Source organism: Dendroctonus ponderosae, unplaced genomic scaffold (genome assembly GCF_020466585.1).
Source record: "Dendroctonus ponderosae isolate FM_Combo_2020 unplaced genomic scaffold, Dpon_F_20191213v2 Dpon_F_20191213_1, whole genome shotgun sequence".
In the NCBI taxonomy this organism is placed as follows: domain Eukaryota; kingdom Metazoa; phylum Arthropoda; class Insecta; order Coleoptera; family Curculionidae; genus Dendroctonus; species Dendroctonus ponderosae.
This window is the reverse complement of record NW_026017110.1, coordinates 40,160,196-40,171,707: the sequence shown is the minus strand read 5'-3', so window position 1 is coordinate 40,171,707 and position 11,512 is coordinate 40,160,196. Positions and strand designations below refer to the sequence as shown.

Sequence of the window (11,512 nt, the reverse complement as noted above, 5' to 3'; positions counted from 1 at the left end):
CTCCAACCGACAATTAAGCCTCCAGTGCGCCTGTGGAGACAAATTAGAAAAACTACAGTCCACTAAGATTGCTCCACCTGATTGGGCACATCATCGTCCCCAAACAAAAGGAATGACGCCAATTTTGAATCACCCTGCATATTCAACAATGAAAAGTTTTATGACAAGAAAAAGCACGGAATTCAAATGTGTTATATCAATTTAAAAACATTTGCAATGAAACAGTTAAATTAACCATTAAAAACAAATTCAACAATTATAAAAAACGGGACCCTTAATTTATCTTCTGTGCTACATTTCGCTTAAGTGTCACTATTTTGAGCAATTGTATCAGACTTATTCACATATGTCTCATGTAGTGACCAGTGCAATTCCGCTGAAACAAACACAACCAATAATCGAAATAGGTGAACGAGCCTTAATTCTAGCTAGAACCAAGAATACTTGTATTTTTAAAAATTAGTGTAATAGGTTTTAGTAGTTCTCTTAAAATTGATGAATGCTTCGGCTTAACAAATCGTAAGTTTCGAAATGGGTTTTATAAAACCTCGACGGCATTATATCTTTAAAATGGCATTTTACCACACACTTAACTAAAATATGGTAAAATACCAAACATATCATTAGGAGATTTTTTTTTATTTCTAAAATATTAGTTGGCTAAATCTACGACTTGTATCGAAATTTTGATTATTTGTACTTAAGGTTCAGACCCAAGGGAACACTTCCTAAAATACCCTAAACCGTTTGCCGTATTTTCAGATCTTCATGTAAGTTCGGTACAATTAGAAGTTAATAGTACACAGTCTCCAATTAGTCTCAGCATGTACTCTCATTTCCTGATCATCAAATGTTGCACAGTCACACATACGAGAGCTTTTACATAAAGGAAAGGGTTCACTTATGTCTGCAAGATACATAGAGCAGCTTTTATTCACAGCACATAGTGAAATAGAATAAAAAGTATACTGTGCTTAATCAGCAAACCACATTGGCAATATAAAGCCACGGAATTTCCCACCAACAAAAATAAAACTATGTCACACACTATTCCAATGTTCGAAAAACAGCAAGGATTTCGGAAAAACAGAGCAACAGTAGATGTAATTTTTATTTTTAGGCAGATTGCAGAAAAGGCCATAGAGTACAACAAACCCGTATTTGTTTGTTTCGTCGACCTAACAAAGGCGTTCGATCGCATTCGGTTTGCAGATGTCTTGAGTATTCTCAAAGCAAAAAAGGTACCCATAGAATGCATTCAATTAATTAAAGAGCTCAACACCGACAACACCACCAAATTAAGAGAGAAGAGACGATAATAACTTAACAACATAAATAACGACGAACACAGGAATCCGCCAGGGAAAGAGCCTAAGTCCAGTGCTGTTCAATATCGTAATGGAGAAGATCATAGAAGCAGTTAGGGAGCACGGCCCTGCATGCAGACTCGGAGAACACCAAAAAAGCAGCCTGTACTACGCGGATGGCGCCCTCTTGGTCGCAGAATCTAAGGACCATCTACAACGCCTACTAACTATGCACATTTAAAAACGTCACAGAGAAATACAACATGAAAATTTCTATCGCGAAAACGAAGTCAATGACAATATCAACAAAACCTTTAAGCGGCAAGCTGGCAATAGACGACACCACCATGATTGACCAAGTAATGTGCTTTGACTACCTCGGAGTCAGAGTATATAGCGGCGGTAATTTGAAAGAAGAAGTGAGACAACGAGTCAACAAGGCCGCCACAATATCAGGACATCTCAAACATGTAATTTGGAAGAACAAAGGTCTAAGCATATGCATTGCAGAATAGTGGTTTTATTTTTTAGAATGTTTTTCGGGCTATCTCTATTCAACACCTTATTTCTCTATCTGGATCTAGATGCTCGGTGATGCAAGATGCTTAAACTGGGCTAATATGTCTATAGTTTTCGAATCAATCTGTTGTGCAGCATCAGGATGTGGTTGACGACTGAGGACTATAAATTGTGTCTTATTTATACTCGTATTGATGGTGAGCCCCATTTCTTGTCCTGCGTTTACACGGTTTAGCAAATGTTGCAGGTCCTCTAATTTTTTCTAGTCAAGTCTAGTATTTTCAGAGCAAACAGTGCTTCTCTAGTTCCCAAACCGTTTCTAGATCTAAATTGAGTTTCATCCAAATCTGCCTCACATTTGTGTCTTATCTTCCCGTGAATAATTTTGAGAAATACCTTTAAGGTATGGCTCATAAGACTTATTAGTTTCTCCCTGCTCAGTGCAGTCACTGTATCGTTTTGCAACCGAAGTTGGATTCTTTCGGTCGGTCTAGCATCATCAAACAGCTCTTTTATGTATTTACGCCATGTTCCAAAGATTTCTTTTTCATCTAGAATATTCGTACCAATAATGTCTACTAGCATATTAGTAGTATTTTTATTACAAATGGTGTTCCAATGAGAACTGCTTATTTAAATTTTTCATGAAACCTATATATTTGTGGCATACGTTGGAAACATGTATTTAAAAATTAAGTACATATCATGAGATTATGAATGGAATAAAAGATCGGAGAAATGACCGCCTCGGATTTGCTGGCACAGGCGTGCTCTTTTCATAAAATTTTCAAGGACTATTGCGCATACATACAGCGTTAAATTTCGTATTTTAAGACTTGAATCGTTTGGTGGTTTGTTCACATCAACTTTTGACTTTCAACAACCACAAAGAAAAAAGTCCAAAGGCGTTAAATCTAATGATCGGGGCGGCTAATGTCAATCTCCAAAACGAGAAATAACACGACCAGAAAATGTCTCGTGCACTAATTCAACAGTTTTTCTAGTTGTGTGGCATGATGCACCTTCCTGCTAAAACCACATGCGGTTGATATCCATATTCTGCAGTTTTGTAGCAAAAAAGCTAGTTAACATTTCACGATAACGATCACCACTCTCGGTTAATGCTTGCCCAACTGCAGTTTCGTAGCAAAATGGTCCGATGATGCCTCCAGCCTGCAATGCACACCAAACAGTGACGGCTTCTATTGAATGTCAAATCATGACACTACAAATGGCGCGCAATTCAAATCCGTTGTTCTTATTGGAACACCCTTTATAAACTTGCTGCTCCTCTGACTATTTTATGCATGTTGAAAGGGCCATGTTTATTCTCCAGGTTATTTTCTTGCATTTCCCTGCACTTTTCTTTCATCCAGTTCTCTTTGGCGATACCAATCTGTTGTTTTATTTCCGTTTGTATCCTTTTTTATTCTTCCGGAATTCCTTTACTTTGCCGCCTTTGCTCCATGAGGGGCAATATTTCAGATGTCATCTATTTCGATTTCTCCGGTTTATCTTTTCTGACCTGATAATAATTTATTAGCTTATGAATGAATGATTTCCCAACTGCGTCTACGTTGTCGTCGATTCTTCCTTCCTTTACGCAATTCTTCAAGTATTTCACGATTACTTCCCTATTGCTTTCTGTCAGTTTGAATTCATTCTATTGGGTAGTTAACTTACAAATTTTAGTTGTTTAGGTTTGTCTTTACTGTCGGCAACCAGCGGGGTATATTCATATCCAACCTCTGCTTCAAGATAAGTTGTAACACTGTTTACACAGTTCCTAAATCTTTTGTTATTTAATATATAATCAAACTGGTTTTTCATTATGTGTCTTGGGTTATCGTCTGCACCTCTCTAAGTGTCTAGTCTTCGTTTATGAACTGAATATATTCAGTCTATACCATGTGTTTGCTACCACCATGTTGTGATCTTGGCAAAATTTGAAGTGTGTCACCCGTCCATTACCTTCACCCAAGCCATATTCCCCTACCAAGTCCGATCAACTACCATAGCCCATCTTCGCATTAAAGTGGATAAGGATATATGTAATTTCACTGTTTTTAAGTGTTTTCATTATGGTGTCTAATGGACTATACAGCAATTTCACTTTGTCGTCGTACCTTCTCTCTAACGTCGCAGCATGTATTTGAAGTATATTAATGCTAAAAGGGCTTGCCCCCAATTGAAGTGATAATATTCTGTACAGCTTTTACATTTACAAATATTAAATCGCTATTGATAAGATGGTAAATATCAAAATTGCATGAAATTAGTTGTCGCATGAGTTTAAAACTTTTTTAATAAAACGACACTTTATTCTTGATGCAAAGTTCTAAACTTAGTTCAAAGTCAAGAGCCGAGCATCAAAGTATTACATGGGAAAAGAACTTAAAGTAATAAATCAGTAAGGCAAAAGTATGAGTGTAATAAAAGTGAAATGTGCAAGAGCGGGTAATTTTCAGAGCTAGTTGAGCGAACGCGTAGGTGTTTCTTTGCCATTTTTCCACAAACTACATAAACTCATTGGCGACAAATGCCTGTCGAAAGTTCCATTTCTCTTTTATGACTAAATCTATTGGATGCGTGAGCAACGAATGTCGTTAAAGTATTTCAAACATACTAAATGCATCAGTGAAACAATAAAACCCTACATGTACGGTGGCTAATCTGCGTAATTATTTTTATTTAATTTTTCTGAAAAAAGTGGTTGAATTAACTACCCCCAGTTGACGGTCATCTCCACTAAACACACTAGATGACTAAACGTTGGCGTCACTAGATTGCATAAGATATTGGCGGTCAATTCAAATTGATGAAGATATCAGAATTATAAATAAAAACTTTTTAAATGTTGTCTTTAAAAATATACGCATTTATGACGTTTTATCAAATCTGAGTGAAACAATGATGTAGGAAAAAAATTAACAGATCAACTTTTTGACGAAGCGAACGGGCATTGGCATAAATTGGAATTTCCGTTAAATTAAGGTTCTGACTTCAAATGTATCTTATAGTGTATCTGGACACTACAAGATATTTCTAAACTAAATACTTGTCATAGACAATCGGATCAGAATTTAACTTCTTCTTGCCCTTTCGCTTTTCTCTAAAGAAAAGGTTTATATGTATTTGTTTTCTGGCAGTCATCCAAATGTTTCTTTTTACGAACTCCTATGCTTTATTCTGACCACAAATCTTTACGAATTATAATGTGGATAAATCATATTTTCTTTTTCATACTATTTTTTATGATCAAACAAAGCAGGTTAATCCTCGTAAATATAGTCAAAGACACGATAAACAGTGTAACGTACAATTTTGATTTACATCTGTACCACAAAATTGTAAATTGTTCAACTCTATAACTACGATAATATGTGGCTATTTGCCCAGTGTGAGGTTGCTAGTCCCCGATCGGACGAATCCCCAGGTAGCGGATAGGGGAAAGCCTCCTACATATATGTGATTCCGAGGGAATAAAATACTATGGGCGAACCAAAACTAGCACAGTAACGTCTGACTCAGAATGGGCTGCTACTAACAGGGTCTGTTTCCCAAAGGGGCAACTGATACACAAACTCCCCAATCCGCCCGGCAAGCCTGGTGTTTTAGATACCAAAACCCCTACAATGAATAGAAGGCACCAGAGACTCAGTCCTCAGCAGCGGGAAAATTCCCTACAACGACAGCTGTAGTCACAATGGCACGGAAGAAGATTGCGAGGAACCACTGGAAGAAACCGGGCTGCCACACAAAGTCGGACAAAGCTACGTACAATATCAGATCAATGGCGTCGGAAACAGAGCGGAGAAACTAGAATTAGAGCTCGGAAAAATCAAATGGGAATTACAGGCATCAGTGAGATAATGAAAAGGGGCGACGGCTGCACCAAACTGCAATCAGGTCATAAACTATACTACAAAGGCCAAGAAAACACAAGCTTAGAAGGGATTGAAATACTGATTCACAGGAAACTGACAGAAAGAGTAAAAATGCTTCAAACCTTCAAAAGTCTTAGGCCAGTATCTTTAGGAAATCTTCGGAACTTTTCCGGATATTGTTTTGGCGGATAGCCGAGCTTACTGCCGTCGTCGCGAAAGCGATAGGTTTTTGTTGCAACGCTGTTCTTCCTTAGGTGGAAACGCCGACGATTGTCCCATAGAATGAGCATCCACAAAGACAGAAAAGATAAACGTTTTTACTGCAGCTAGTTGCCTTGAAGTATAAGATATTGTATACATAAATGGCAATATAACAATTGTTTCTCAGAAAAGACATATTTGCGGTGAAAGCCGTTATTAACCAATTGATTCCGAATCTTCTATTCCGAACATTAAAAAATGTAATGGAGTAATAACTTTGTTTAATATTATTAGTATTTCAACAACACATCATACATACAATCTTGAATTTTATTTACCAAGTAGCGACTGACAATCAAATTAATTAAAAATATCTGTTATAAAAATAACAGAAACGCCTCGATTTCTGAATTGTTCCTGGTAATTGATTAATGGCAAAAAACATTTTGCATACTTTCCTGTGAGAAATGAAAGCGTTTAACATCGGCTTCAGTAAATTTATCTAAAATATTTTCTATATCTCATATAACTGTTATCCATAGCGGCTAATTGCCTCAAAAGATAACATTTTGCGTAAATCGCAAATTAACTAATCAATAATTTTTTTATGGAAAATACATATTGTACCGTGGATGGCCGAGTATCGAACTCTTTCTTCAGCTTCCAACTTTTATTCAACTCGGTATCACTTTAAATACGGAACAGGAATAACCTAACTTCTAAATTAACGTCAACTTTACAAACAATAACAATAACAAACGGAAAACTCGGTCTTCCTACCCGCGGGGTTTAATCTCTTCTGAACCCGGTCGCTGCTGTCACTTCACTTCCCCTGTCTCGTTCTCCTCGCCGCTTATATAGATTCCTTCAGGTAACCCAGATGGACAAAATTCCCGCTTGTCAGTGTCATATTTGACAGGAAATGAGGCGCAAATGGGGCTCCCATTTACTGAAATACCATGAATTTTGATCCCTCCATTTAAAACCTGAGTACCCCAGGCCAACGTTACAATATTAACGGTTATAGCCGTTATTAACCGTTGACAAAATCAATCAAAAAGGATGCCCAATATCAAACATTGGAATTAGCAGTTTAGAAGCATTTTCAGTCTGTGGTTTACTTGTTTAAAGGTGTTTTTAAAATGGCATTCAAGTATCTAATAGTTGAGAACAAGAAAACCGATGCTTTTCTAATTTCATGGCTGAATTATCCGGATTAACGCTGTAGAAAGCATCGAGATCGTGATCCATATTTTGAAAACGTTAAATACCTAGATTAAAAAAAAACACGAGAATTCGTTACGCTGATAACTTTCACTCAACAAATTTGCACTCAATAGCTTTGGCGATCGTTCAGATATGCCTACACCCGCCTCCAACAAATTCCCACCGCATCGTTCAACAACATTAAAATGCGCGTGCGTCAGATGCCCAACCGATCGCCTCTGCAACGAAAAATTGCCTCCAGCGAATATTGAGAGGCCGGCGCATTGTAAGTGAGCGACTAAACATACCGGCCTTAGTGATTTTTAGTTCAACAATATGCATCAACAAAAACAAGCAAAAATTAGAGCGATGTAATAAAATCAAAAGCAACACTATACATGCTACAAAGGAAACGATAACTTATAGTAAACAGCAAAAGATCAACAATGGGAAACGTTTGCCGGACAGAATGACAGAAAAATGGTCAAGAAAGACATTAAAACCCGATGTACCGACACAATACTTGAATTGGGAAGAAACTCATAGAAGATAAAAAATAAAGGAACAAAAATTTTCAGAAGGGAAGCATCAAACACAAAAAAAGAAATCGTTAGAATCAAAGACAAAAAACGCAAACGGATCGAACGGAGACAAGATATTATCAGAACAGTACAAGAATTTTATGAAGACCTACACGAAGAAGAATCGCAGAGTCAAGTCAGGAACGTCGGCTGTGAGGACATACCGGATATTAATACGGGAGAAATTAGAACTGCAACGCAACATATAAAAAACGAGGAGAAATACTATAACGCCAATGTATCAACAAATGTCTCCTGCAAAAGGAAAATATACCACAGAAAATACGGCGCATTCAGAAGTGGAATTAGGCAGGACTCAAGAAACCAAGACAGGTGGAGCGGTAGAATAACCAGATGGAGGCCATGGAGTGGCAGAAGGAATGTGGGACGTCCACTAATGAGGTGGACCGACGACGAAATAAATGGCTCGGCTAAACTGGTAACAGATGGTTCAAGACCGAGATGGATGGTTGAAAACGAGTTGGGCTTATACTCAAGAGGTGGAAAACAGTTAATCTAAAAAGGGCTATTTGCATTTAACTATGAAATATTCAACGAATCATCCTGTTGACTAGAATACTTAAAAATAACCTGATAATTAATTTCTTAATGCATGCTGATATTATACAACTTTATATACGCTCAAGATACCTTATCCCATCAGAATATCATTCTAGGGAGAATAATCCAGAAAATTTAAGGAGACTGAGTAAGTTCAGAAGGCAGGAATACACTAGACTAGCTGATACATGATTGAAAATAATCGTCTTCATCTAAATTATTTAAAAATATATATTGAGTTTGAGCAGCTTTGCCAATGCGAAAGAAAACATTATCAATAAAATAATTTGACTATAAAAATTTTACTGACAATGGACCAGATTTAGCATCAAATATTTACACCTACAGCGGCATTCGGCAGCCGGATTGACAAACAATATTTTTTAGCGACCAAGTGGCAACAAATAAAAATGTCGAGAAAAAAAGAAAGCATGGTAAAATAGGTAGCTAGGCTATGCTAAATCTACTGCGAAGAAAAAGAGCGGACCGTAATCAGAAGCAGTAACTAAAATCAAAGCTATCTTAATTAAAAGCGTGCCTCTACTTCTTAAATACAAGCCATATGACCAAGGACTAAGACTAAAAAACGCGAATATATGAACAAGATAAAAACTGCAAGCTATATCACCCTTAAAAAAATAACCACTCCGATAATTATGAAAATTAAATGGTTTATCAGTTAAATAAATAACATACTCTTCATATCAACATGCCATTCTTTCTATTTTCATTTTCACCAATTCATTATAATTATCCCGTCATTTAAACTTATTTGACATCGAAATTGTTAAAATTACAAAAGCACACGTCCTTGGATATGCCAACTTAATATTCCTGAATAAATAAAATGAATAGTTTATTTTAATCGTCATTTTATCCATCATTATGAAGATGTATAAAATTGGCTATGTATCTTACTTATCTATTTTAACTTGTCGATTTAGTTACGCCATCAACTATAGAAAGGTTATACATTTCAAAGCTAAGAATATTTCTATTGGACTAATAAAAGTCGAAAAGGAAACTACAGACAGACGCAGTTCTTTTTTCTTTAAAAAAACTCAATTATTCTGTTAACCGCACATGTATCTTCGAAAACATATATTCCATATACTTACATAATATATGAAATAAAATATACGTCAAGTCTATTCATAATATAAAATGATTTTGTGGTAGCAGTTAATTTTTCACTTTATAAATGGTTTCCTTCTGTTTGCATTGTTTCATGCCTAATTTGGTAGGTTCAACAATTATTACAAGAAATATCTCATGATCAACTTTAGTTGGAGCACAATTTCTAAACACAAGTAACTATCCCATTGAACTGCCACAGATAAAAATAACCGTACAAATATACTATTGACTATTGACACCATAGGGAAAGTGATTAAATGTCCGGAAATCAACCTAAATAGTTAATTAAACTTATGGTTTCTCTTGTCGAAGATATAAAAGTGTCTCTTAACATTTAAGAGTACTTATGAAATATAAGTATCTGTTTGTTTTCTGAAAAATCCCAATTTTTTAGAAAACATACTTCTTAATAATGGTGTCAGAAAATGTTGGTGACTAAATCACCCCGTGTTAATTACACTTAGACTAAATTCATCTTCATTATTAGGGTCATTGTAAAGAATGTGGTGGGCCGCACAATAATGGATTTAGTTAACGTATCATTCATAATCGATACCAATCTCTTATCTAATGAAAAGAGATCAAAATTAAAACAATGAGAACTGCGGAAACCCGTTATATAATACAATAAAAGTGCCGTAGAGAGGTTTATAAATATAATCATATGCATTATATAACCAGAAATTATCAAAATATCCAAAATAATATATAGAAAATATCCAAAGCGTTCCATGGTAAAAATACACGGTCTCTAAATACTTAAATCTTTCGTTTCTCTATCTATATAGAGTTTATAGCTTTCTGTTTTTACAACATTTTTTCGCCTTTATCCAACTTTAAGGGAAAAATAATACGGTTTTGCTTAAGTTGTAGCGTTCATCTAGTTTCCACAAAGATAATTTCTCAATAAAAAAAAATGTATATCAAAAAATCATTGATCTCAATTTCAGATGTCAGGTCAAGGTTAAATTTTTTTGATAAAGCACACTCTATTTCTCATTACGTATTCAGAATGACGCTTTTCGCCATAGCAAATTATTGAGTAACAAACTAGAGTTGAAATTAATCCTCCGGAATAAGTTAAACAAAGGTAAATTTGTTATTGAAACTTTAGAAAATGAGATTTAAAATGTTGATATTTAATTTTGAATCAAAATGCAATCAGATACCGACCTCAAATAAACACGTTCAACAAAGATGTTATTATGAAAATACTCATAAGAATGAGTATTTTCGAAGTATGTATTACCATCGAATTAACTAGGATATTTACCTATTTTCTAGCAGGAACTGCTCACTATCGAGATTGTCTTGGTGCACTGATCAATGAAAGGTTAATACGCCAACTAAATAAATAAACTCGTTCATTAGAACATACGAGAAGACGTGAAAGATTTACTGCGAAATTAAAGAGAGTGAGCTGACGATGTCAACAATTATCAGAGAATAAATATTAAGTATGTAAATATTAGGTACTCAGTAGACTTCAGATATTTTGATCATATAATAATTTATACATGGAGAAATGCTATGTACAGACTTAAGTGCATATAAGTTAAAATAAATTTTGACCAAGTAAGTGCGTTGTAATTATTCATTCACCATGATAAACTACGCAAATAAATGGTAAGTTTATTAGCATACACAACAAAAGCAAATCATAATTAATCGTCTACAAATTTATAGAAAATAATGCGGCCTGATTAAAGTAGCTTTCATCTGAGTACTCCTCAAGACTCTAAGCCAATTGTGCAATAAGTAGAATTGGAAGTCAAGTTTAGGTAAAGTGACCACACGTCACGATTTTGGCGGGGACAGTCCCGCTTTTCGGTGGACTGTCCCGCGTCCCGTCTATTTTTAAAAACGCCCCGCTCTTTAGAAATTATCTGCATTCTTTATTTTAAATGTACTGTAAAAATATATTAACATTTGAACAGTTGAACATAAAAACTTTAAAATCTTTATCAAGTGTAAAATATAATTTGACCAATTCATGTCAAATGTGTATTAAATATTTCACTACATTTTAATAGACTGTCCGAATCTATTGCAAAATATTCACTCGGATCAAAAATATGGCCGTGAATGAAAATAATATTTTTTTTCAAATAAA

The 11,512-nt window shown here is 35.3% G+C and overlaps 1 protein-coding gene across 2 annotated transcripts in view; it reads right to left on the bottom strand.

Moving 5' to 3' along the window:
• The window catches only part of LOC109537800 (corticotropin-releasing factor-binding protein), an 89,945-nt gene extending 79,153 nt beyond the window's left edge, over window positions 1-10,792 (bottom strand). For both annotated transcript variants that reach the window (XM_048664101.1, XM_048664103.1), the window contains exon 1: window positions 10,673-10,792. The gene's annotated coding sequence lies outside the window, so the exon portion shown is untranslated. The remainder of the gene's footprint in view (window positions 1-10,672) is intronic.
• Between the last annotated feature and the right edge of the window lie 720 nt (window positions 10,793-11,512).